The sequence below is a fragment of the Nyctereutes procyonoides genome, unplaced genomic scaffold (assembly GCF_905146905.1).
Source record: "Nyctereutes procyonoides isolate TBG_1078 unplaced genomic scaffold, NYPRO_anot_genome, whole genome shotgun sequence".
Classification (NCBI taxonomy): Eukaryota; Metazoa; Chordata; class Mammalia; order Carnivora; family Canidae; genus Nyctereutes; species Nyctereutes procyonoides.
Window position 1 is genome coordinate 53,056,467 of NW_026575126.1, and position 25,787 is coordinate 53,082,253.

General features: G+C 41.2%; 1 pseudogene; it reads left to right on the forward strand.

Moving 5' to 3' along the window:
- LOC129519853 (acyl-coenzyme A synthetase ACSM1, mitochondrial-like) overlaps positions 1-25,787 on the forward strand; it is a 49,213-nt pseudogene that overhangs the window by 16,778 nt on the left and 6,648 nt on the right.

Here is a 25,787-nt window from a genome sequence, read left to right on the forward strand (position 1 = left end):
TATCTCATTGTGGTTTTGATTTGTATGTCCTTGATGGCAAGTGATGTAGAGCATTTTCTCATGTATTTGTTGGCCATGTCTATGTCTTCATTGGTCATTTGCAAATCTTTTCCCATTCTGTAGGCTGTCTTTTAGTTTTGTTGACTGTTTCCTTTGCTGTGCAGAAGCTTTTTATCTTAAGTCCCAATAATTCATTTTTGCTTAGGTTTCCTTTGCCTTCATAGATGTATCTTGCAAGAAGTTGCTGTGCCCAAGTTCAAAAAGGGAGTTGCCTATATTCTCCTCTAGGATTTTGATGGATTCTTGTCTCACATTTAGATCTTTCATCTGTTTTGAGTTTATCTTTGTGTATGGTGTAAGAGAATGGTCTAGTTTCATTCTTCTGCATGTGGCTGTCCAATTTTCCCAGCACCATTTATTGAAGAGACTGTCCTTTTTTAGTGGATACTCTTTCCTGCTTCGTCTAATATTAGTTGACCATACAGCTGAGGACTCATTTCTGGCTTCTCTATTCTGTTCCATTGATCTGTGTGTCTCTTTTTGTGCCAGTACCACACTGTCCTGATGATCACTGCTTTGTAGTATGACTTGAAATCTGTCATTGTGGTGTCCCTGGCTCTGGTTTTCTTTATCAATGTTCCTCTGGGTATTCGGGGTCTTTTCTGATTCCACACAAATCTTAAGATGATTTGTTCCAACTCTGTGAAGAAGACCCATGGTGTTTTGATAGGGATTGCATTGAATGTGTAAATTGCCCTGGGTAGCATAGACATTTTCACAATATTAATTCTTCCAATCCATGAGCATGGAATGTTTTTCCATATCTTTGTGTCTCCTTCAATTTCTTTCAGGGGTGTTCTGTAGTTTTTAGGGTATAGATCATTTAACTCTTTGGTTAGGTTTATTCCTAGGTATCTTATGCTTTTGGGTGCAATCGAAAATGGGATTGACTCCTTAATTTCTTTTTCTTCACTCTTAGTGTATTGAAATGCCACTGACTTCTGGGCGTTGATTTTGTATCCTGCCACATTTCCCAATTGTATGAATTCCAACAATCTAGGGGTAGAGTGTTTTGGAGTTTCTATGTACAGTATCATATCATCCGTGAAGAGGGAGAGTTTGACTTCTTATTTGCCATTTTGAATGCCTTTTATTTCTTTTTGTTGCCTGATTGCTGAGGCTAGGACTTCTAGTACTATGTTGAATAGCAGTGGTGAGACTGGACATCCCTATCATGTTCCTGATCTTAAGGGAAAGGCTCTCAGTGTTTACCCATTGAGAATGATATTTGCTGTGGGCTCTTCGTAGATGGTTTTAAGATGCTGAGAAATGTTCCCTCTATCCCTACACTCTGAAGAGTTTTGATCAGGAATGGATGCTGTATTTTTCAAATGATTCCTCTTCATCTATTGAGAGGATTATATGGTTCTTGTTTTTTCTCTTGTTGATATGACCTATCACATTGATTTTTTTATAAGTGTTGGACCAGCCTTGCATCCCGGGGATTAATCCCACTTGGTCATAGTGAATAATCTTCTTTATGTACTGTTGGATCCTATTGGCTAGTATCTTGTTGAGAATTTTTGCATCTCTGTTTATCAGGGATATTAGTCTATAATTCTCCATTTGGTTGGGTCTTTGGTTTTGGAATTAAGATGATGCTGGCCTCATAAAATGAGTTTGGAAGTATTCTTTCCCTTTCTTTCAGAACAGCTTTAGTAGAATAAGCATTGTTTCTGCTTTAAACGTCTGATAGAATTCCCCTGGAAAGCCATCTGGCCCTGGACTTTTGTGTCTTGGGAGGTTTTTGATTCAATTTCCTTCTGGATATTGGCCTGTTCAGGTTTTCTATTTCATCCTGATTCAGTTTTGATAATTTGTGACTTTCCAGAAATGTGTCCATTTCTCCTAGATTGCCTAATTTATTGGCATATAGCTGCTGCTCATATTATGCTTTTAAAATCTTTTGTATTTCCTGAGTATCCGTTGTGATGTCTCCTCTTTCATTCATGACTTTATTAATTTGAGTCTTTTCTTTTTAATAAGGCTGGCTAATGGTTTAATGGGTTTTTTTTACATATTTTTAAATTGGGGTTCAATTTGCCAACATATAGCATAACATCAAGTGCCCCTCTCAGTGCCGGTCACCCAGTAACCCCCACCCCCGCCCAGCTCCCTTTCCACCACCCCTTGTTCGTTTCCCAGAGTTAGGAGTCTTTCATGTTCTGTCTCCCATATTTCCCACTCAGTTTTTCTCCTTTCCCCTTCATTCCCTTTCACTATTTTTTATATTCCCCAAATGAATGAGACCATATAATGTTTGTCCTTCTCTGATTGACTTATTTCACTCAGCATAAGGTATTATCATCTCCAGTTCCATCCACATAGAAACAAATGGTGGGTATTTGTCATTTCTAATGGCTGAGTTATATTCCATTGTGTACATAGACCACATCTTCTTTATCCATTCGTCTTTCGATGGACACCGAGGCTCCTTCCACACTTTGGCTATTGTGGACATTGCTGCTAGAAACATCGGGGTGCAGGTGTCCTGGCGTTTCACTACATCTGTATCTTTTGGGTAAATCCCCAGCAGGGCAATTGCTGGGTCGTAGGGCAAATCTATTTTGAACTCTTTGAGGAACCTCCACACAGTTTTCCAGAATGGCTGCAGCAGTTCACACTGCCACCAACAGTGCAAGAGTGTTCCTCTTTCTCCACATCCTTTCCAAAATTTATTGTTTCATGCCTTGTTAACTTTCCCCATTCTCACTGGTGTGAGGTGGTATCTCATTGTGGTTTGGATTTGTATTTCCCTGATGGCAAGTGATGCGGAGCATTTTCTCATGTGCTCATTGGCCATGTCTATGTCTTCCTCTGTGAGATTTCTGGTCAGGTCTGTTGCCCATTTCATGATTGGATTGTTTGTTTCTTTCCTTTTGAGTTTCATAAGTTCTTTATAGATCTTGGATATTAGCCCTTTATCTGATATGTCATTTGCAAATATCTTCTCCCATTCTGTAGGTTGTCATTGAGTTTTGTTGACTATTTCCTTTGCTGTGCAAAGCTTCTTTCAAAAAACCAACTCCTAGTTTTGTTGCTCTTTTCTACAGTTCTTCTGGTCTCTATTTCATTGAGTTCTGCTCCAATCTTTATTAACTCTCCTTTCTTCTTGCTGTAGGTTTTATTTGCTGTTCTTTCTCCACTTTCTTTAGGTGTGAGGTTAGCTTGTGTATTTGAGTTTTTTCCATTTTTTTTGAGAGAGGATTGTATTGTGATGTGTTTCCTTCTCAGTACTGCTTTTGCTGTATCCCAAAGATTTTGAACTGCTGTACCCTCATTTTCATTAATTTCCATGAATCTTTTAAATTCTACTCTAATTTCCTGGTTGACCCATTCATCTTTTAGCAGGATGCTCTTTACCCCCACGTGTTTGAGTTTCTTCCAATTTTTCTGTTTTGATTGAGTTCTAGTTTCAAAGCTTTGTGGTCTGAAAATATGCAGGGGACAATCCCAATCTTTTGGTATCACTTGAGACCTGATTTGTGACCCAGTATGTGGTCTATTCTGGAGAAAGTTCCATGTGCACTTGAGAAGAATGTGTATTGTTTTTTTATCCAGTCTGAATCCCTGCATCTTTTGATGGGATCATTTAGCCCATTCACATTCAGAGTTACTATTGAAAGATATGAATTGAGTGTCATCATGATACCTATCCAGTCCCTGTTTTTGTGGGTTGTTTCCTTGGACTTCCTCTTTCTTTTACAGAGTCCCCCTTAATATTTCTTGGAGCGCCCGTTTGGTGGTCACATATTCTTTCAGTTTCTGCCTATCTTGGAAGCTCTTTATCTCTCCTTCTATTCTGAATTAGAGCCTTGCCAGATAAAGTATTCTTGGCTGCATGTTCTTCTCATTTAGGACCCTGAATATATCCTGCCAGCCCTTTCTGGTCTGCCAGGTCTCTGTGGAGAGGTCTGCCGTTAATCTAATATTTCTCCCCATATAAGTTAGGGATCTCTTTTCTCTTATTGCTTTAAGGATTTTTTTCTTTATCTTTAGAATTTGCAAGTTTCACTTTAAAATGTCGAGGTGTTAAATGGTTTTTATTGATTCTGGGGGCGAATCCTCTCTATTCCTGAATATGATTGCCTGTTTCCCTCCCCAAATTATGGAAATTCTCAGCTATGATTTGTTCAAATATACTCTCTTCCTCTGTCCCTCTCTGCGTTTTCTGGAACCCCAATTGTACGTAGATTTTTCCTTCTGAGGCTTCATTTCTTTCCCTTAAACATTCCTCATGGTGTCTTATAATTGTTTGTCTCTTTTTTCCTCAGCTTCCTTCCTTGCAATCAACTTGTCTTCTATGCCACTCACTCTTTCTTCCACCTCATTAACCCTTGTGGTTAGGACCTGTAGTTTGGATTGCATCTCTTTTCATTGATTTTTAATTTCGGCCTGATTAGATCTAAATCATGCAGTCATGGAGTCTCTAGAATACTTAATGCTTTTTCCTGGAACCACCAGTAGCTTTATAATTGTGCTTCTGATTTGGCTTTCTGACATTGAATTGTAATCCATATCCTATAATTCTGTGACAGTAGTACTGTTTCTGCTTCTTAACTTTTGTGGTGAATTCTTCCTTCTAGTCATTTTGCTCAGCGAGGAGTGGTGTATGAGTGGGCTGAGTCAAGATGATGAACCAAGACCTAAGTAAACTTCACCCCATATGATTCTGACATGGTCAGAGACCCAAAAATGAAAACAATGATTGGGACGAAATAAAACAAAAGGATCACTAAAGTGGAAAACAAATTTTAAAACAAAGTTGTAAAAAATAAAAGGCCAAAAGTCCCAAAGAAGAAGAGAAAAAGAAAAGGAAAAAGGAAAAACAAAGAAGAGGGGGAAAAAACACAAGTAAAGAGAGAATAGAAAGAAAAAGAAAAAAAAAGGAGGAAAAACAAGGGTGGGTAACTGGGAGATGGTGGTGGTGATGAAGTTGTAGTGGAGGGAGAATATAGTCTACTTGAGGGGTCCTAGAGCATGATCCTCTTGGTCCTGAGTGTATTAAGTTTTGTATGTTAGAAGATTCTCAGTCCCAAATTTATTTAAACCAGAAATACTTGTAGGGACCCCCACCATTGAACATCAAAACATCAATGAGATTAAAGAGGGGGGCAGAATGGGAATGAGGAATCTCACAGGGGATCCCTGGGTGGCTCAGCAGTTTAGCGCCTGCCTTTGGCCCAGGGCGTTATCCTGGAGTTCTGGGATGGAGTCCCACATTGGGATCCCTGCTTGGAGCCTGCTTCTCCCTCTGCCTGTGTCTCTGCCTCTTTCTCTCTCTGTGTCTCTCATGAATAAATAAATAAAATCTTAGAAAAAAGGGAATCTCACAGAATGAACCAGCACTGTATAACACTTGGTTCTGGGTGCGTGCTGGTCATGTTTTGGAAGGTATTAACTTCCATAATTGTAGAACAAAATGAGGCAAAGAAAACAAAAAAACACAAAACAACCCAAAAAAACAATCTTGTATATCTCCCAAAATTAAATTGAGTATGTTGAAGGGAATCTAGAAGTGGAAAATATATCTAGGACCTGTAATGGTAGAAATATGAAAGTCAAAAAGAAACTTAAAAATGAAGAGGTGGTAAAATATTGTAGTTAAGGTGGGAAAAGAGAAAAAATATTAGAAATTTACAGTCTGATATAAAAATGAGTTGTACTGAAAAAAGGAAGGAAAAGTATAGGAGGGGCACCCTCTAGTTCTGTATACTATAAATCCCGCTGCTTGGCCAAGATCTTTCTCTTCCCTGTTCTTCCAGCAGTTCTTCTGGGGGAGGGTCTGCTGTGCTGATGCTCAGGTGTGTGTACCTGGGGTGATGCCCCCCACCACCACGTGTGGGGCTCAATGGGAGTTGTTTACCCCGTGAGGCCCCTGCTCCCTGGTGGCCCAGCCTCTCCCAGGCACACGGTGACACAAGGAGGAACAACCACACTGGTGGCGGCCAGGTCTCCAGCTCTGGAGTCAGCTCCCCGCAGTAAGTAATGCAGTCTCCCAGTCTGCACTGGCCCAGATGCTCCCAGGTTGGCAGGGGGCCTTGATCTGCACAGCTTGGGGGTGCCCAGCGGCAGAAGAGTCCTCACTGTCCTGTGCCCTCCCTATCTCCGCCTGTCCTGGGGGGAGTGCAGAATCCTGGGTTGTGTCCACTCTGCTGGAATCATGCTCCTGGGGCCGAGCCTCTCGAAGGCAGCAGGGCGCAGACACCTCCGACCAGAGCCGCCTGCCTGACCGACCGGCTTCTCCCAGATGCCCCGTAGGGTGTACACTCATGCCCTTTACTGAGATCCTAAGGTTTACCCTATTAGTGACTCCAGGAGACTAGAGGCCATGGCGGGCAGCCTGGGTGGCTCAGCGGTTTAGCACCTGCCAGGGACCTGGGATCGAGTATCACCTCAGGCTCCCTGCATGGAGCCTGCTTCTCCCTCTGCCTATGTCTGTCTGTCTGTCTGTCTCTCTCTCTCTCTCTCTCTCTCCCTCTGTCAAATAAGTAAATAAAATCTTTTAAAAAGAATGAAGTCTTTGTCTAGTAATGGAAACCTGTGTCTCTTAGGGTCAGTTTCTGGAGATTCATTTTGTTCCTTCTAAAGGGGAACATGGCCTTGTGATCTGTTGTTGAAAACCGGATATTTGAAAAAAAAATGCAGCCAGACTCTGTCTTGCAGCTGGATCCTTGCAAAGAAAGGCCTTCAGTAATCTGACCAATATGAAAACTTAAGGTCTTGGGCATGTGTCCTTCCTAGGCCTATGCATGTGCTTTTTTCCTCAATTTTCCCAAATATGTTGCTGCTTTTGCAGGTTTTTATTTCTTTAAAAGTCTCACACCTACCTCGTCTTGGGGCCCTAAATGCTTTATTGTTCTTCTTCTGTCTGTGGTCTTCCCCCAAGGTGGCCACGGTCTACAGTTTCCACTCACTGTGGCATCTGCCACTGCTTTTAGATACCTCCAACCTGATACTCAAACCATGGCACCAATCTTTTTTTAAAACGAAGATATGATTTTTAAAAGATTTTATTTATTTATTCATGAGAGACACAGAGAGAGAGAGGCAGAGACAAAGGCAGAGGGAGAAGCAGGCTCCCCACAGGGAGCCCAATGTGGGACTCGATCCTGGAACTCTGGCATCAATCATGTCCTGAGCCAAAGGCCGATGCTCAACCGCTGAGCCACCCAGCCATCCTGTATGGCACCATTCTTAGCTCCAAGTTGGATGAAGCAGAAACCAGTCATGATAAGCCAGAATATTGAAACAAATTCCAGTCTTTTCCTCTGTCCCAAGGGAGAGGCTGGGAATTGGATGGCTTCCTCCTATTTCACACAACACCAGAGAGGGGATGGGGCAAGGGTAAGCAAAAACAACATAAAATTTCTTACCATTTTGAGTATGGATTTTTAATGTTTGGACATTTGTTGGTTGCTGCAGATCCTTGACTGCTCCTAAAGTTCCTACAAAGCTATTTTAGTCTATTGTTTATTTATATTTCTGTGAGGGAACAAAGGTTACCTTGGAACTTCCAGGTCTGCCTTCTTGCTTATTTCACCTCTCGATATACCATAATTTTAAAAATAAATTTCCTCAAATATTCAAGACTTAGTCTCTTGTTTTGTTGTAATAATAATAATAATAACAATAATGGTAATTTTATTGAGTACCTACTATGTGCCAGGCATTCATTATTTAAAGAGGTAAAGTGTATATGATATGTGTATGTATATGTACACTTTATCTCTTTAAATAACGAATTTAAACTTTACTACTTTCTAAGAAGTATTGCACCCATTTCATAGGTGAGAGATGTACCCATTTCATAGATGAGAAAACAGGCACAGAGGAGAACCTATTTTCCATATGAAACTGAGACAGACACATGGGGGAATGAAATTTTAAGGCGTTAATAGGCACCATGAAGGCTATTCATGATTTTATGTGACTTAAGAGGAGGTGGTGACAGTAGACCAGAAGAAGTTGACTGGATCATACACTCTATCCCCAACTTCTTATGGTTCTATAAATGCTTTAAAATGGGATCTCAGTCCCTGGGCTACACTTTCACTGAAATGTGTCTATGGTAGTAGATTGGTGAGGTAAGTGGCCCTTTCTTTAAAGTAGAAAGTAACACTTGGTATATGATCTTGACCAGGAGGGCAAGAGAGGTCCAAACCCAGCCCTGTGGTGTGTGAATAACCAAGGGGATAAACTGAAGTGGAGTTTACACTCCGCTTAATCATTTAAGTATCAGTTGCAGACATTGGGACATTCATAAACACCAGAAAACCATCCATAAACACTGGAGTATGCATCTGCATTGATCCAAGACATTCTCCTGACCTAACCACAACAGAGTTGTCATACAAGACATCTATCACTGATACATCCATAGTCAAAATTCTTTAATTGTCCGAGTAGTGTCTTTTTTTGTTTGAATCCAAAATCCAATAGAGGATCATGCATTGTGTTAAGCCGTCACACCTCCTCAGTCTCCTTCAATCTAGACTTTTCTGCATGGACAAGTTTTGGAAATGTCTGAGCCAGTTGTTTCGCAGAAGGTGCCACAATATTTGTATTTCTGACTCTTTCCTCAGGATTATATTCAGTTAAACACTTTTAGTTGGAGCACTAAAAGAACAATTTGCTTATCTCATGCTTTACATCAGGAGATACATCAAGTTGGTTTGTCCTACCATCAGTGATATTTACCTTTGTAAGGCACCTTTTCCCTTTGTTTTTTTTTAATCTTTTCCCTTTGTAATTAGTAAGTAATCTATGCTGTAATACTTATGAGATTATGTGAATATCCTGTTCCCCAACCGTCTTTTACCCTGTGACTTGAGAATCCATTGATGATTCTTGGTTGAATTGCATATTATTATGGTGGTTTTATGTAAGAATTTTCTACTTATATTATTCTTTCTATATTTATTAGTTAGTATTGTCCTATAGATATTTTCCTTGCCTTTTTAATTGCCAATCTATTTATCTGTATAATTTAGAATTGGTGTGGGACTTATGGGCTGTTTTTTGAATTACTTTGTTATGTGTGTTCATATATTCTCTCACTAATAAAGTACTAGATTAATCCATCAAGGTCATGTGGAATCAGGAATTAACAGCAATGGCAGGTATAGAGAGTATAGAGAAGCCATGTCCTCTTAGAGCTAAGAGATGGCCCATGGGAAACTCAAGACATGAGCTGAGCCCTCTGGGAGAGGCAGAATTAAAGGATAGAAGCAAAGGAAGGGAATTCCAAGAATGGGCATAGCACATGCAAAGACTTAAGAGTCAGGAGAAGCTTTATAAAGAATAGCTATCTTGAAAAAGAGAATAGATTTTCAGGAGAGAAAGATGGAGGGTGGGCAGTGTCTTCAGTGTTGGGTGGAAAGTATGATGTTTTCCTGGGAAGGTACAGGTGCTGGTGAAGAGAAGAAAAGTGGAAGGGGAAAAGTCGGGTTCTATAGAACCTGAACAGGAAATAATATGGAAGTTGGGTAGGAGGAAGACTCAGGATAAGGCATCTGGTGGAGAGATTAGAACCTAATAGGGCCATATGAAGATTTGAACTAATTGTTGGTGATAGAAGATGGAAGAAGGGAAAGCAGGTGATTGAAAATGGAAGGGGTAGTAGGAAGTTCAAAAGATAATGTAGTTAAATTTGGATATGAAAAGTGAGGGAAAGAGAGACGATTCAAGATTATGCAAGGCCCAGACAGAGAAGGAAATGAGAGGAGAAAAATGGAAACAGGGATGTAGCTAATCCTGATGTCAGGGACACTGTCCATAGTCCCAGATCCTGTATAAACTAGGATCCACCTGTCTACTGGCTAGATCCATATAGAGTAAAAAAGGATAGGGCAGGCTTTTCAAATTTTAGTGTGCATAGGAATCCGTTGGACATCATGGTCAAGGGAAGATTCTGACTCGGTAGGCTTGGGATGGGGCATGAGATTTTTGTGTCCTAGGTGGTACTAATGATGCTGGTCCATGGACCATACTTTGCACGGCAAGAGGCTAGTGGATTTCTATGTACATAAGCCAGGCCTGAAACCCAAAAGTTCCTTTTTCATTCCCAGGAATAATCTTCATACCAGGAACCACCCAGATAAAGGCCAAGGACATTCTCTACCAATTACAAGTGTCTAAAGCCAAGGGCATTGTGACCATAGATACCTTTGCCCCAGAGGTGGATTCTCTAGCTTCTGAGTGTCTGCTCTGAAAACAAAGCTCCCAGGGTCTGACCATAGCCATTAAGGGTGGCTGGACTTACGATCATAGATGAAGTGAGTTTCTGTTCTGATGAATATGCTTTCCAAGGCAGGGCAGGAGAAGGCCATTTGCTCCCAAGTGCTGGTAGACAACTAGTGGGAGGAGGCTCACCAGGTCTGATGGCAGAAACCTTTTTTAAAGATTTTATATATTTATGCATGAGAGACACAGAGAGAGAGAGGCAGGCAGAGACATAGGCAGAGGGAGAAGCAGGCTCCCTGCAGGGAGCCCAATGTGGGACTCGATCCCGAGACCATGGGATCACACCCTGAGCCAAAAGCAGCTGCTCAACCACTGAGCCACCCAGGTGTCCCAGAAACCTTTTCCCAGTTATGCTACTGATTTGGTGTGTAACCCTAAGCTGGTTCCTTCCCCTTTTCTGAGTGCAGTTGCTTTATTTGTAAAATGAGGGTACTGAACTTCCACACCTCTGTCACTAAAGTATAATCACCCCTATGCAAAGGAGATGTATAAAGTCAGAGGGTTGTTGTGTTGGTCTTTCTTGTAGGTAGGGAAACTGAAATATTATGCTTATGTAAAAAGTAAATATATGAAGAGGTTGAATGAAAGATTAAGGGATGAATTTTTAAGGGAAAACCTGATACTGCAAGAAAATTGAGCCTGTGGCTGGCAGGCAGCTTGGGGGAGAAAACACTTTCCATCTTTTAGGGACTGCATACCTTTAGAGTATTGAAGGTAAGAAGGACCACGTCCACCTCCAGGATTCTGATTCAGTAAGCCTTCAGATATATGAAAATCAGATAACCCACAAACCACACCGGGTTTCTTTTCTTAAAGTAACCCCTCAGTTTTTAAAGTCCTTTACTTCAGCCTCAAAAGGCAAATATCATACTGAAGTCATATCTTACACTGGATTTTAAAGTCAATTAGAAGAAAATGGTTTAAGTAAAGAGTATTCTCTAAAACTCCCTCAAATTGCCAAAAAAGTCAATCTGATATCATTTTACAGCAAGAGCTAGTGTGTCCTGCAGCCTTGGGATCATTTGCTGATCAAACACCGTAGGGAACTTGCATTTATAATAGGTATAGGCTCCAGAGACTCCCAGTCTAGGAGAAGCCTCCAAGAATTAGGCACACTGGGGGACCCTACAGATTCTACCTACCATCTCAAGCTTACACAGGGGCAAATGTGCATCCTCATTTTCTCTTCCCTACCCTTCACTGCCAAGGTCATGGGGTGAAATTCCTATAAAACTGGTTCCTGTAGAAAAAAAAAGGCTTAACAGTGTGATTATGAGCAGAGTCTGTGGATCAGACTGAGTGAATTTGAATACTGGCTGGACCATTTAATGGACACATGTCTTCTGAGCCTCAGTTTTCTCATCCACATAATGTGAACAATAAGAGCAGTATTCGCCTATTAGGGTTGCTTTGAATGTTGAATGAGTTCTTATTTGTAAATCATTTGGAGTACTGCCTGGAAGTACTATTTCAGTGCTTGTTACATGTAAAATAACCCACTTTATTCCTCCACCCCTTTTTTAAATGAAGAAATGTCAATCTACTTATCCAACTTACTTTCAAACTCTGTTTGATTCCTAATTCTGGGAGAACCAGTTTTCCCTCCAGTATTAGAAACCTCCAGTTTTCTGACTCCAAGCCCCATATTGTTTCTTTCACTTCTCCGGGGATGGAAAAGCAGTAAATATGACTTCTCCCCTTTTGTATTGAATCCCTTGGCAGATCAACATCCCCAAATTACACCTGTATTAAGTCAAAGACACTGGACCCAATGGCCATCTTCTTCACCAGTGGGACCACAGGCTTACCCAAGATGGTGAAACACAATCATGGACTTGCCTTGCAATCCTCTTTCCCTTCAAGGTAGGAATGAAAGCATTGATTTATGGGCTGGGACACATATCTGGGGCAGTGTGTGTGTGTGTGTGTGTGTGTGTGTGTGTGTGTACATGTGGGGTGGGAAAAGAGCTCTAAGCAGAATTGACACCATCTTTTTCTCCCTTTTGTGCTATTTGGTTCAGACTGATGACAGTCTGAGAGATAAATGCTGGGAATCCTTACTTTTTGCTGACAGAGGCTCTGATGACAAAGAGGGGACATTTAGGTCCTGCCTGAGCACCTTGAAAGGAGGTATGTAAGAAAGTCATTGTGTCCATGTCAGTTGACTCAGAGTTTGGTGAGGAAAGACAGAATGTTTTAACAATTTCACTTGAAGTGACAGGTCTTTTCCTCTCCCCAGTATGGACAAATGAAATTTAGAGTTACCCATCATGAACTGTTAGGGAAAATAATACCTAGAACCAAGACACACCAAGCCATTGTCCCTAACCTAAGACAATCATAGAGGCTGAAGCTGTAGCCTTCGGTTAATCATTTAATCAAATTTAAACTAAGCCTATTTTCTCCCCTCTGCCCCATCCCCAGATAGTAATATTCAGACCAGAACAAGTTTTGTTAATAAGTTTTCTAACTTATTAACCAGACCAGAAGGAAGTCAAGGTTTTTGGTGGACCACGGTTATCTGTGATGATGCAAAGTTATACAATGATAACAACTGAATAGCAACACCCTGGAGGAATGGGGGTGGGAAGAAGAGGAAGGCTTCCTGTGCAGTCTGAATAGCAAGAGCAAAGGCACAAAGACATAAAAAGTAGCATTTATCAAACTATAGAGACAAGGATAGCTGGTTCTCAGGGCATGAGGTAAGGGATAGACAAAAGTTGGGAAAGTGAGCAGGACCCAGATCATGCAGGATCTTGTGGGCCTTGGTATAGAGATTGGAGGGTATCTTTGAAAGAGGGGAGATATTGGAGTAATAGCAAAGGAAAGCCCTAATCAGATTTGTGTTTTGAAAAGATCACTCTGGGTGTGCCTGGGTGGCTTAGTCTGTTCTGTGTCTGACTCTTGATTTTGGCTCAGGTCACAATCTGGGGTCCCTGAGATAGAGCTCCATTGTGGGCTCTGCACTGAGCATTCTGCTTAAGACTCTGTCCCTCAGCCTCTGCTTCTCCCGCCCCCTGCCCCTGCACATACAAACACACACATACACACACACACTCTCTCTCTCTCAAAAAATTATTTTTTAAAAGGAAAAGATTATGTGGCTGCAAGATAGATAATGTGTTGGAAAAAGATAGAATGGCCAGATAGAAGGTCTTAGAATAATTCAAAATGGTGGTGGCTTGGAAAAGGTGCCAGAAACATTAAAGAAGTTTAAATATTTGAGATTTTAGGAGATAAGATGGACAGGATCTGTTGTTTAGATGTGGAAGATAAGAGAGGGGCCAGTCAAGGTCAACTCTCAGATTTTGGGCTTGGACAGTTTCATGGACAGTAATGGCATTCACTGAAATACAAAGAACACTGGAGGAGAAAGAGTTAGTCCACGGGAATTAGGAAAGATTAGGATATGCTGGGTTTGAAGTGCCTCAGAGATACTCCAGAAGAGATGTTCAGTGGGTAGTTGGGTCTGAAGCTGAGATCCTCCTAGCTAGTCATGTCTTGTGGGTGAGCCACAATCCTAAGAGAACTGGGATAATGGAGATTGGATTCTTTTTCAAATCCCTTTCCTATTAATAGTAAAGTTCTTTAAAGCCATGGCCTGCTAATGGGAGGGCTGTGTTTTCTCAAGGAGTTATACACACAGAGGTCCTACAGAAGCAGTAAGGTAGGGTAGAGAAATGAAAAACCTTATCCACTCCACCTTCCAATTTTTGCCTATTGTCCAATTGTTTCTGGTCCTTGCCAAGTTGGGGAATTAAAAATTAACTCTGGGAAACAAACTAGGGGTGGTGGAAGGGGAGGAGGGTGGGGGGTAGGGGTGACTGGGTGGGGGACACTGAGGTAGGCACTTGACAGGATGAGCACTGGGTGTTATTCCTTATGTTGGCAAATTGAACACAAATTAAAAATAAATTTATTATTAAAAATAAGTAAAATATGTTAACTGACAAAATAATTAAGTCTTCTCCCTCTCTCTCCCTCTCTCTCCCTCTCCCTATCTCCCTGTCTCTCCCTTTCTCTTTCTTTTTCTCTTTCTTTCTCTTTCTCTTTCTCCATCACAAATGACAGACATCCCAATCTAAACTTCTTTAAGCTAAAAAGTAAATAAAAGAATTTATTGAATCACGAGGCAGGAAACTCCAGGGTTTGGCTTCAGACATAGCTAGAGAGTCTCTGGATTCAGTTTTTGTCTCTCCACCTGTCAGCTCTGTTTCTGATATCTTTTGATGCTCTTCTCAGAAAGGCTAATCTCTTGTTATCCCCAAATGGCTGCCAGCATTACTTAGGACTATATCAGTAACAGAGTCAAATCCAAGAAAGAAGCTACAGATTTTGTCCCCATGTTCCCAGCCTTAAGGAGCATTATAACTAAACCAGCTGGAGGCACACATGATCACGAAATAGGATTTGGCATACTCTAGGGACCTGGCATGGGACTGTGTCTGGAGACCCACTCAAACCACATGTGCTGAGAATGAGCGGTGGGTCACCGCCTGAAAACCAGAGTCCCCAGCCCTTGATCACATCCTCTCATAGCTGAGACTACTGTATTTTGGAGTTAGCAGGAAATTACTACAACTCAAGACATTTGATATCTTCTGGTGCTTTTCGGACTCAGGCTGGGTTTTGGCTGTCTGGGGTTGCGTGCTGGAACCATGGACAGCAGCGGCTACAATCTTCAGCCATCATCTGTCCCAGTTTGACCCCAAGATCATTGAACAGGTAAGAAGACCAACCTTCTGGTATCAACAAACTCTTAGAAGAAACTCGTGTTTCAAACTCAAAAGCTGGGCCCTGCTGAGAAATATTTTATTTAACAAAGGGTCCCATAAGCATTATATAAACCTGGTTCTGGTTTTCTCAAAGTATAGAGCACTGAGTCCTTCACTGTATCAGAATCACATTGAATGAAACTTTGAAGAAAATACAGATTCCAAGTCCTTCCCCACACCTATGCAACAGATTTTGTGGACTTGGGACCCTGACAACACATTTTAAGAAATTAAAGAAATCAGAGCAAGGTCAGGTACCCTGGATCCTGAATCTGCCAGAGCTAGGTAGCTGGTGTGTGTGTGTGTGTGTGTGTGTGTGTGTGTGTGTGTGTGTGTGTGATGGTGGTATTGCTCAATTTAATGAAATGTTTAAAAACAGAGCCCTTGGAAAATGACACATCTAGTTTCTTTTTTTTAAATTTTTATTTATGATAGACATACAGAGAGAGAGAGAGACAGGCAGAGGGAGAAGCAGGCTCCATGCACCGGGAGCCCGATGTGGGATTCGATCCCGGGTCTCCAGGATCGCGCCCTGGGCCAAAGGCAGGCGCCAAACCGCTGCGCCACCCAGGGATCCCACACATCTAGTTTCTTATCCCATGTTTAACATTTATTTGTGGTTTCCTTGCTACTCTGAGCCTCACGTTCTTCATCTGTAAAATGGGAGTTTTACTAATTACCACATCACAAAATTGTTGGAATATAAAATAAGAGGGTATAGATGAAGTGTGTGAAGATCTTAGCTCTGAGATGGCATACAGGAGGCACCCAGCAAGCAGTGGTGCTTGGTGATAAGTAACCCACGTGAACCCCCTTCCTGTACTTTCCCTTCACCTGAAAATGCTCTTTGGGTCCCTATGCACACCTTTGTGTTCCATCTCAGAGGCAGACCTGCCCCTATACCTTTCAATGTTTAGTCTGGAGAGCCTGTTCTTTTTCTCTGTCCTTCTGTTAGGAGCTGTTCTCATTAATCTTTTATCCATTAAACCTTTTCTCCCATATTTTAAATCTCTCACTTTGCCCCTCTTCATTAATCTTTAATCTATCAAATATTTTCTCCCATATTTTCAACCTCTTACTCTTCACTATCTCTGCTCCCTTAGTCTGTAAACACATTCAACATTCCCCATCCTAAAAAATACCTTCCTTGCACTCTGGTGCACACTGGACTAACCCTATTGTTCCTCCCTTAGTATCAAACTCCTCTATAGAACATTTTCTGCTTACTGCAGCCACATCCTCTTCACCCAGCTTACTTCTGAATACTTCAGTCCTCCAAGGGTCTGCCCTCACCTTTCCTCTTCCTTCTAAACAATCTCCTCTACTTCCATTTCACCTGCATGCATATCCATTTGGGGGGGGGCTCTTATGCCTTAAGTCTAGTCTTCTCCTTCCATGCAAATTTCCCCTCATTTATCTCCCTCAAGTCCATCTGATGATCCCTCCAGCATGTCAGATTATATTTCCCATTTCTCCTTCCCTGCCTCATGTCAACATCTACCTCTCCATCATTATTTACTGTACACAACCTGCCAGTCCCTGAGGGTTAAAGCTGCACAAGGAACACTGAATTCAATCCACCTTTCCCCTCCCTACCTCCACTCCATGAGTGTCCCCAAAGTCTCAGTGTGTTTTAACCTTGAATGATTTCAAAGTATTAATTCTATAAATTTACACACACACACACACACACACCAGCATTTGGAAGTTTATTTTGATTTATATTTCACTTGTTACCTCTGAAGTTTTAACAATAACACTTTTAGCTTCAGTTTCTCTTATTGAGGATGAGAGATACTGATTAAAACAAAGAATGTTAAATTAAAAATGTACTCTCCATATAATTCAACACAAAAAAACCCTCCAAATAATCCAATTGAAAATTGGCAGAAGACATGAGCATTTTTCTAAAGAAGACATACAGATAGCCAACAGACACACAAAAAGATGCTTATCACTCATCATCAGGGAAATACAAATCAAAACCACAATGAGACATCACCTCACCCTTGTCAGAATGACTAAAATCAAAAACGGAAGAAACAACGAGTGTTGGTGAGGATATAGAGAAAAAGGAAATCTGGTACACTGTCTGGTGGGAATGCAAGCTGGTGCAGCCACTGAGGAACACAGTATGGAGGTTCTGCAAAAAATTAGAAATAAAACTACCATATGATTCAGTAATTGCACTCCTATTTAGCCAAATAACATGAAAACACTATTTCAAAAGGATATATGCACTCCTATGTTATATTTTACATCTTGACTATAAAAGTAAAGTTCCTTCCCTTCATTTTCTAGACGTTGTTCAAATACCCCATCACCCAGTGCCTTGCTGCACCAGCTGCATATCGAATGATTCTATAGCACACTTCTACGAGGTATAGTAAAAGCGGTGGTGGCTGGTCAAAACAATCTTTGGGTAGGAATTTAAGGAATCCAATGAACCATCATCTGTTTTTAACTGTGGTTCTTTGTGTGCATGTGTGTGTGTGTGTGTGTGCGTGAGAGAGAGAGAGAGAGAGAGAGAGAGAGAGAGAGAAAGAGAGAGAGAAGTGTTGGTAATTAGCTCATTAAAGCAAGACTGAGATCCAAATGAAACACTCAGTGAGCCTTGCAACATTGCAATTTATTCTTTTTAAAATATTTTTTCTTATGAAAAGATGAATATACAGGAAAATGAATAAGATGTAAATGTATAGATTAATGAATTATTGAAAATAAAACTGTGCCACCACTCACCTGAGTCACAAAAGTAGAATATTGCCCACACCCCAGAGATCTCTTCGTGGCTCTCTATCTCCTCTAAAGGAATTTACTGTCTTGACTTTTATGGTGTTTTATTTCCTTATTTTCCCTTATAGCTTAAGGAAATTTCCCTAAACAAACTATTATATTTTACTTGCCTTTGAACTTTATATATGTAATCATATATCATTCTGCAGTATCAGCATTATGTTTTTAAGATGTCTGTGTTGTTACATGTTGCTATAGTTAATTTTCATTGCTGTGTAATATCCCATTGTATGAAAACATGGCATGTTTTAATCAGTTCTACCATCAATGGACACTTGGATAGTTTTCATCGGGGGACTTTAGTGATTAATGCTGCATTGAATTCTTGCACGTGTACTCTGGTATATATAAACATGCATTTCTGTAGCATTTTTCTGGAAGAGGAATTGCTAGTTCACACCGACACTACATTTTACCATGTGATTCTCCAAAGTATTGAATCAATCTGTGCTCCCACTAGCAAAGTAGGAGAATTCCCATTGTTCCAAACATTGGTAATATTTGTTATTGTCAGAGTTTTTAATTCTGGTCAATCTGAAAGATGCATAGTGTTACCTTACTATATAGTTTTATTTTTACATTTCCCAATATTTGCGAGTTAATTTTAGCCAAATGGATAGCTACTCTTTGAAACTTATGGGCATTTATGTATCTTTTAAAGAGTCTCAGATTAAAATAACTACTTCAAAATTCAGAGTAACCTATCTTAAATATAGAATTAAATTATTAAGGATTCTGTGACTACACTTATGAAGCTAACTCTGAAACACAACCTGATTTTATTCATAAATCCTCAAGCTGGTTGGATTCTGTTTCCATCTGTATTTCAAAGATCATATTAGGCTACTTTTTGAAACATTCCCCAGTTGATTATCTTTCTCCAAGCTCAGTAAAAATCCGACCAAAGCATATCTAATTACTTCATCAGAGACTCTTCCCATTTTATCTACTTTGGATAAAGCAGCAGAAGAATGAGGAAGATACCCTCAGTGAAACCATCCCTCCTGTCCCTGATTCTGACTCTGTATGTAACAGGACAGAGTGACAAGGATAAGAAGGTGAACCAGATGTCTACTACCTTTCTTATCCTCAAGAGCTCACCTGGCTCAGCCCCAGGCCACCTGGTACTCAGACCTTAATCACTTTTCCCATGTCCTTCAGGGAACCCATCATTATTTTGTGGTTGTTTTTTGTTACAGAAAATGTTATGAGGAAAAATGAAGAAGAGGATTTGCATCATACAATGTACCTACTACAAATATTCATGGCTGACTTTTCTGCTCTCCCTGAAATTTCTTCTCTCGGGGCTGCTGTCTGCAACTCTTCTCTCTTTTCCCACACTCATCTCAGTCTTCTTTGATGTCCTAAGCAATTCATTTCCACCCTGTAACTTGCATTCTCTTCTCAGAAATACAAAAGCCCTTCAAAGCACATGACCCTACTCTTCATAGGGGACGGTGCAGTTCTGTTATCATCCCAACATGCTCTTGAGGCCTTAACCCCCACCACATTATGGTTTATTAAATACCCCTCTTAGCCATAGAGAATGTGAAGGCAAGGTCTGATAAAAAAAAAAAAAAACGTCTTTGCCATCTTTTTATGTCAACTTCCAATTTTGACCCAAACCTCTGATCCAAACCCATTAGCCTCACCACCACCACCACCCCTTGTCAGAAGAATTAACATGAACTGACAGGAAGTGACTGACCACTTGCCTTGGCTTTGACCACCAGCAAATTGCCCAATAGGCAAGTAAGAATGTGAGTAAGCAGAAGCACAAATGATCCAGATGACAAGGCTCTGAGCTCTTAGCACTCTGGGCCTGGGGCAGAGCACCCAAGGCCTGACCACAAGTTCTATTGTCACTTCACTTTCCTTTAAGTCTCGAGTTTCCTACCCTGAAGTACTGCACTACTGGTGGGGAGGCTCTGCTGCCAGAAGAGCAAGAGGAATGGAGAAGACAGACAGGTCTTCTGCTCTATGAGGGCTACAGACAGTCAGAAACAGTAGGTAGATGGTCCTTTCTGGGTCAGTTGGGATGTGCTTAGCCACTGAGCCCAGTAGATGAGCTGAACCATGTGTGTGCAGAGGTCCCACTCTGCTCACAGCATTGCCTGAAGCCAATGCAAGGTTTCAGAATTGTAGGCCTGTTTGCCACAAATCAGTGTGCATGAAGACAATTCATAGCTCATCAATTTGTCATGAGACTAATGTACTGAAAACTTTTAGACAAAACTTTGAAAGAGGTCTAAGAACATGGTGCTACTGTCCTTGTGATTATTAGCTCTAGGGAGCCCAGGAGGGGTGGTGGGATGAGAAGCTCTCTCCAGTAACATGAAGGCCACCTGCAAGTCCTGCTCACTTACCCATCCCTTCCTAGGGTGATAACCACAGGCAATCAGGAGCTGGCCCCAGAGGTTCATTTCTGGGTGTTTATATGGACAGCACATACTGTGATTGTTGGACAGTAGCTGGAGTGGAGGAGGGAGCAGAGACTTTCTGAATATACCAAACACACACACACACACACACACACACACACACGAGTGTGGCTCTCAAAGGCATCACTCAGCCAGGTGGCAAGACATTCAGAGTATTATGCATGTCGTGAAACACAAAAACGTTATCAATGACAGTACATTTCTTCCAACACATTCTCAAGACATTTCTGTTGCTGGACAGAGCCACTTACCCCAACTCTGTTATTCCTGTAGCTGATAGGGGGGTGACTGCCATCTTGGGAGCTATAGCAAAATGGCTATTTTAGTCTCAATTCATATACCTGTCTGACTTTTTGTGCAAAAAATAATTATTTTATATCATCAGTTAATTGGTCTTAGGCTTCCAGGCCTAAGAAATATTAAGACTCTAGGTTTGTCCTTGTATGATTCATAGTTTATATTTGGACAAGGAGGAGGGTGGATGTGAACTATAATACACCCATAACCCAGGTCCCTTGGCATCAACTATTTGCAGCAACAGAATACTCCCTTATACCCAGGTGGGGTATAGCTACTTTCATAGCTACTGACTCACTCTATTTTCTACATGCCTGTACTGTAAGCAGCAACATAGCAAAGGGGAAAGAGCTTTCCCTCTAAGAAACTCAGAACCTGGTTCAAATCTCAGCTTGCCAATTACAGGCTTCATTGCCAATAACAGTCTCTGCTCCCTCCTCCATTATAGGCTTCAAGGCGACAGGCATAGCACTGAACCTTCCAGAGTCTCTGCTTCTCTGTTTCCGAAATGAAAATATAATCCAGTCTTGCTGGGTTGTGATAAGGAAAATGAAATGAAGTATATAAAGCTCTGGCTAAATGTCCAACTCCTTGTATATGCTTACCTTGCAGTTACTCTTGTTTCCAAGTAAGTGTTGTGCTAGATGCTAGGATAGTAGACATGAATGGGGCGATCTTTATTCTCAGGATGCTTGTTATCCACTGAGAGAAACAGATAAGTGTAAGATAAGTGTCATAATTACCCCCCCCCCTTTTATAGAGGAGTAGATCTAGGGGGATTAATTGGCACATGGCTGGAGTCAAGACTCAAATCCCGGGCTGACTTAGTTTTAGAAAGGATGATATTTTAGGGTCCTTATTCCTACCATAAAGGAGGAATAAAGTTCATCAGGAAGAGAAATGAGGGTACGGTAGTTCCCTAGCAGAGGGGACAACACAATCTGAGTACACTCAACACATTTTTGAGTAGTTGAGACAGGGTTCCTATCACTGTTTAACAGCCTGAGTAAATGTTAAATGGCTTCATGGCCTTCTCAAGCAAACCAACACATGTCTTACATACAGTGGGCACTCCACACCTCACATTACATACCGACAGCCCCAGGCTCACCTATTTGCTGCCATTTTTTGGCCCCTCCAGCTGGACCCCGTAGCCCCTAGGAACTTGCCCAGGCTTAGCCCATGTCCAGTTCAGTGACTATCTGCTGACCAGAGTTGGGTCAATGCCCTGAGCCTAGAATCTGGACCTTCTAACTTCTCCACTAAGACTCTTTGCACAGCATCAAATGACATAGATGAGTGAGGATGCTGTGTGTGCTTCCTGATGCTTTGTAATCAGCCTGGACTCTTTGACCAAACCCATTCTCTTTTGTTAATAGGGAATAAGTTGTGGTACTTCCCAGGGAATGATGATCAAGCGGGGTTCCCTGGAGAAAGCCATCCCCCCCTCCGACACCCAAGTCTGGTCCTGAAGGCATTTGGTGGGAACATTTAGGGATTAGCTGGGATTGGACAATTGTGTGACACCCACCCCACCCCCAACCCTAGTCATCGTCCTTCCTCCTCTCTTCCTATTTCCCCTGGGTTTCTTGAGGAAGCTTCCGTTGATAACTGCAGTATGCTCAGGTCGGGAAGCCTGAAGCCTCACACACAACAGATGGGATCAGAGCACCTGGAGGGAGCCCTGGCAGCTCTCTCTCCAAGAGCTGGTGCTTCTAGATTTTCCTGATCTTTTTTTTTTAATATAAATTTTATTTTTTTTATTTTTTTTATTTTTTTATTTTATGATAGTCACAGAGAGAGAGAGAGAGGCAGAGACACAGGCAGAGGGAGAAGCAGGCTCCATGCACCGGGAGCCCGATATGGGATTCCATCCCGGGTCTCCAGGATCGCGCCCTGGGCCAAAGGCAGGCGCCAAACCGCTGCGCCACCCAGGGATCCCGATTTTCCTGATCTTGAAGCTTGAAGACACACCTTGTCATATCCGTACATCATCAAACAAATAGACTCATAACTTGGGTTTCACCATTTTCTGATTTCAGAGACTTCCTACAGTTTTAATCTATTTTCTGATAGGGCTCCTCCCCACATTTATTCTCACTGGTGTCACACAAGTAGGTAATGTTTGGGTGAGGTAGGTGTGCTAGGGTGGCCCTGCAGGGTGGGATTCACAGGCCCCTTGCTCCAGATCATTGATGACAAGGGAAATAGCCTGCCACTCAACACTGAAGGCTACATTGGCATCAGTATGAAACCCACCAAGCCTATCGGGCTCTTCATGGGCTATGATGTAAGTGGTAATCCTCACCTCCCCCCCTCCAGGCCCCCCAAATCCCTTCAGGGAGCTATATGGGTGCTAAGGGGGGGTGGATTCAACTCTGTGTCATGAGCCTTCTACACACCACCCTTCGTTCACTCCAACTCAACAAAGCCTCTTCTAATTAATCTCTAAGTAAGCTCATAGTGTGTGTGTTCCCAGATCCTTTCCTGTCCTAAGCCATCTGGCACTTAAGTGCTGATAGGGTGGAAAGAAGCCTGGCTTCAGAAGCACCAGACTTGTTTCCAATGATCTCTTGAGCTTGAGTGTACAAGAAGCTTTGACTGGCTTCAAATCCTAGAGTCCCACTCACCAACAGGGTGTGTGCAAATCTCTTAACCTCGCTGAGCCTCCAGGAGGCACCATTGTCCCCACTTCACAGAGGAAGAAAGAGTCCATTGGAAGTTTTGTTTGTCTTCCCCTGTGTGGGGGTGGGCAGTCTAGGATTTCCAAACCCTACATAAGAAATCCAGGGATTACATAAAACTGTGATAGGCTCTAAGGAAACCTGAAACTCTTGACCAAGCAAATTCTCAGCTTCCAAATTTGGTCAGGGGCAGATCTTGAAACTGATCTCAGACCCATCTCCTTTCTCCACAGGAACAGCCATTGGTATCACTGTTGTCCTCACTCTATGGTCATGGTGCTGCTCCTTTTGTGATATTATTGCCCGAAAGCAAATATACAGGCCCTAGCCTTAATTCACAGTAGCACAATTTTAAGCTTGGATAAAAGAGAAAATAAACACAGAGTAACATTTATATAGATCAGTAGTTCTCAACCCTGCCTATATGTTAGAATCATTTGAGGAGATTAAAAAGAAATAATTCTTGATTCCAACCACAGAGATTCTGGTTAAATTAAACTGGAATGTTTCAGAGCAATGGCATTTTTTTTAGATTGCAAATATTTTATTTTACAAAGATGTCCTCATCTATGCCCACCACACCTAAATACACATATATCCCATTTCACATGCTCTCATGATTATAATATGTTCTCCCTCTTCCACTGAGATTTGTTTGCTTTTTTCCTTTCTTTTACTGATGTAAAACATATAAAGTCTACTCTTTTCACCATTTTGAAGCATAGAGATTGGTGGCATTGAGTAAATGCCATTACCACCATGCATCTACAGAAACTTTTTCCATCCCCAACAGAAACTCTGTGCCCGTTAAACAATAACTGCCCCACTCCTCCTTGTATCCCCAGCATTTGGTAACCTTTAATATACGTTTTGGCTTTAAGAATTTGCCTATTTTAGGTACCTCTGTTAAGCGAAATTGTACATTTGTCATTTTGTGTCTGGCTTATCTCAGCACATGTTTTCAATGTTCATCCATGTTGTAGCATGTGACCAAATGTCATTTTCTAAAGGCCGTATGGTATTATATGGGTGTACCATATTTTGTATATCCATTAATTTCTTAATAGACATTTAGGTTATTTCCACCTTTTCACTACTGTGAATAATGCTGCAATGAATACTGGTTTGCAAGTATCTATTTGAGTTTCTGCTTTTACTTCTATTGAATATATATCCAAAAATGGAATTCTTATATGATAATTCTATATTTAGCTTTTTGAGGAACTGCCAAATGTTTTCTACAGTGGCTGCACCATTTCGTATTTCTAGCATCAATGCACAAATATTCTAGTTTCTCCATATCCTTGCTACTCCTTGTTATTTTCAGATTTGTTTATTTTTTGTGTGTATAAAAATCATTCTAATGGGTGCGAAATGGTATCTCATTGTGGTTGATTTGCATCTCCCTGACTAGTGATGTTGAGCATCTTTTCATGTGCTTATTGGCCATTTGTGTATCTTCTCTGGAGAACTGTCTATTCAAGTCTTTGCCTATTTTTTAAATTGGATTGTTTTGTTATTGATTTGTAAGAGCTCTTTGTATATTCTGGATATGAGTCTCTTATCAGATATATGCTTTGCAAATATTTTCTCCCATTCTCTACATTGCCATTTTACTCTTCTGAAGTGTCCTTTCATGTGAAATTTTAAAAATTTGATGAGGAACATTTTATCTATTTTCTCCTTTTCTTTCTTGTGCTATGGGTGTCATAGTCAATAATTGCCAAATCCAAATTCATGAAGATTTCCTCCTATGTTTTCTTCTAAGAGTTTCAGAATTTTACCTCTTATGTTTAGGTTTCTTATTCATTTTGTGTATATAGTATAAGGTAACAAATGTTCATTTGCATCTGAACATCCAAGCTTCACAGTGCCATTTGTTGAAAAGATTGACTTTTCCTACTGAATGGTCTTGGCATTCTCATCTAAAATCTATTGACAATATATGTGAGTGTTTCCTTATGGGTTCTCTATTCTATTCCAATCATTTTTGTGTCTTTTTTTTATGCCAGTGTCACACTGTTTTGATTACTGTGATTTTGCAGTAAATTTAAAAACCAGGAATGAGGGGCACCTGGGTAGCTCTGTGGTTGAGCATCTGCCTTTGGTTCAGGTCATGATCCTGAGGTCCCAGGATTCAGTCACACGTCAGGCTCCCCAGAGGGAGCCTGCTTCTCCCTCTGCCTAGGTCTCTGCCTCTCTCACTATGTCTCCCATGAATAAATAAATAAAATCTTTTTTAAAAAATCAAGAATGCAAGCTCTTCAACTTTCTTCTCCCTTTAAAAGATTGTCTTAGCTATTTAGAATCCCTCAAGATTGCGTATGATTTCTCATTCATTTGGGGAATATAAATAATCGTGAAAGGGAATAGAATGGAAGGGAGAAGAAATGGGTAGGAAATATCAGAAAGGGAGACAGAACATAAAGACTCCTAACTCTGGGAAATGAACTAGGGGTGGTGGAAGGAGAGGAGGGCGGGGGGTGGGG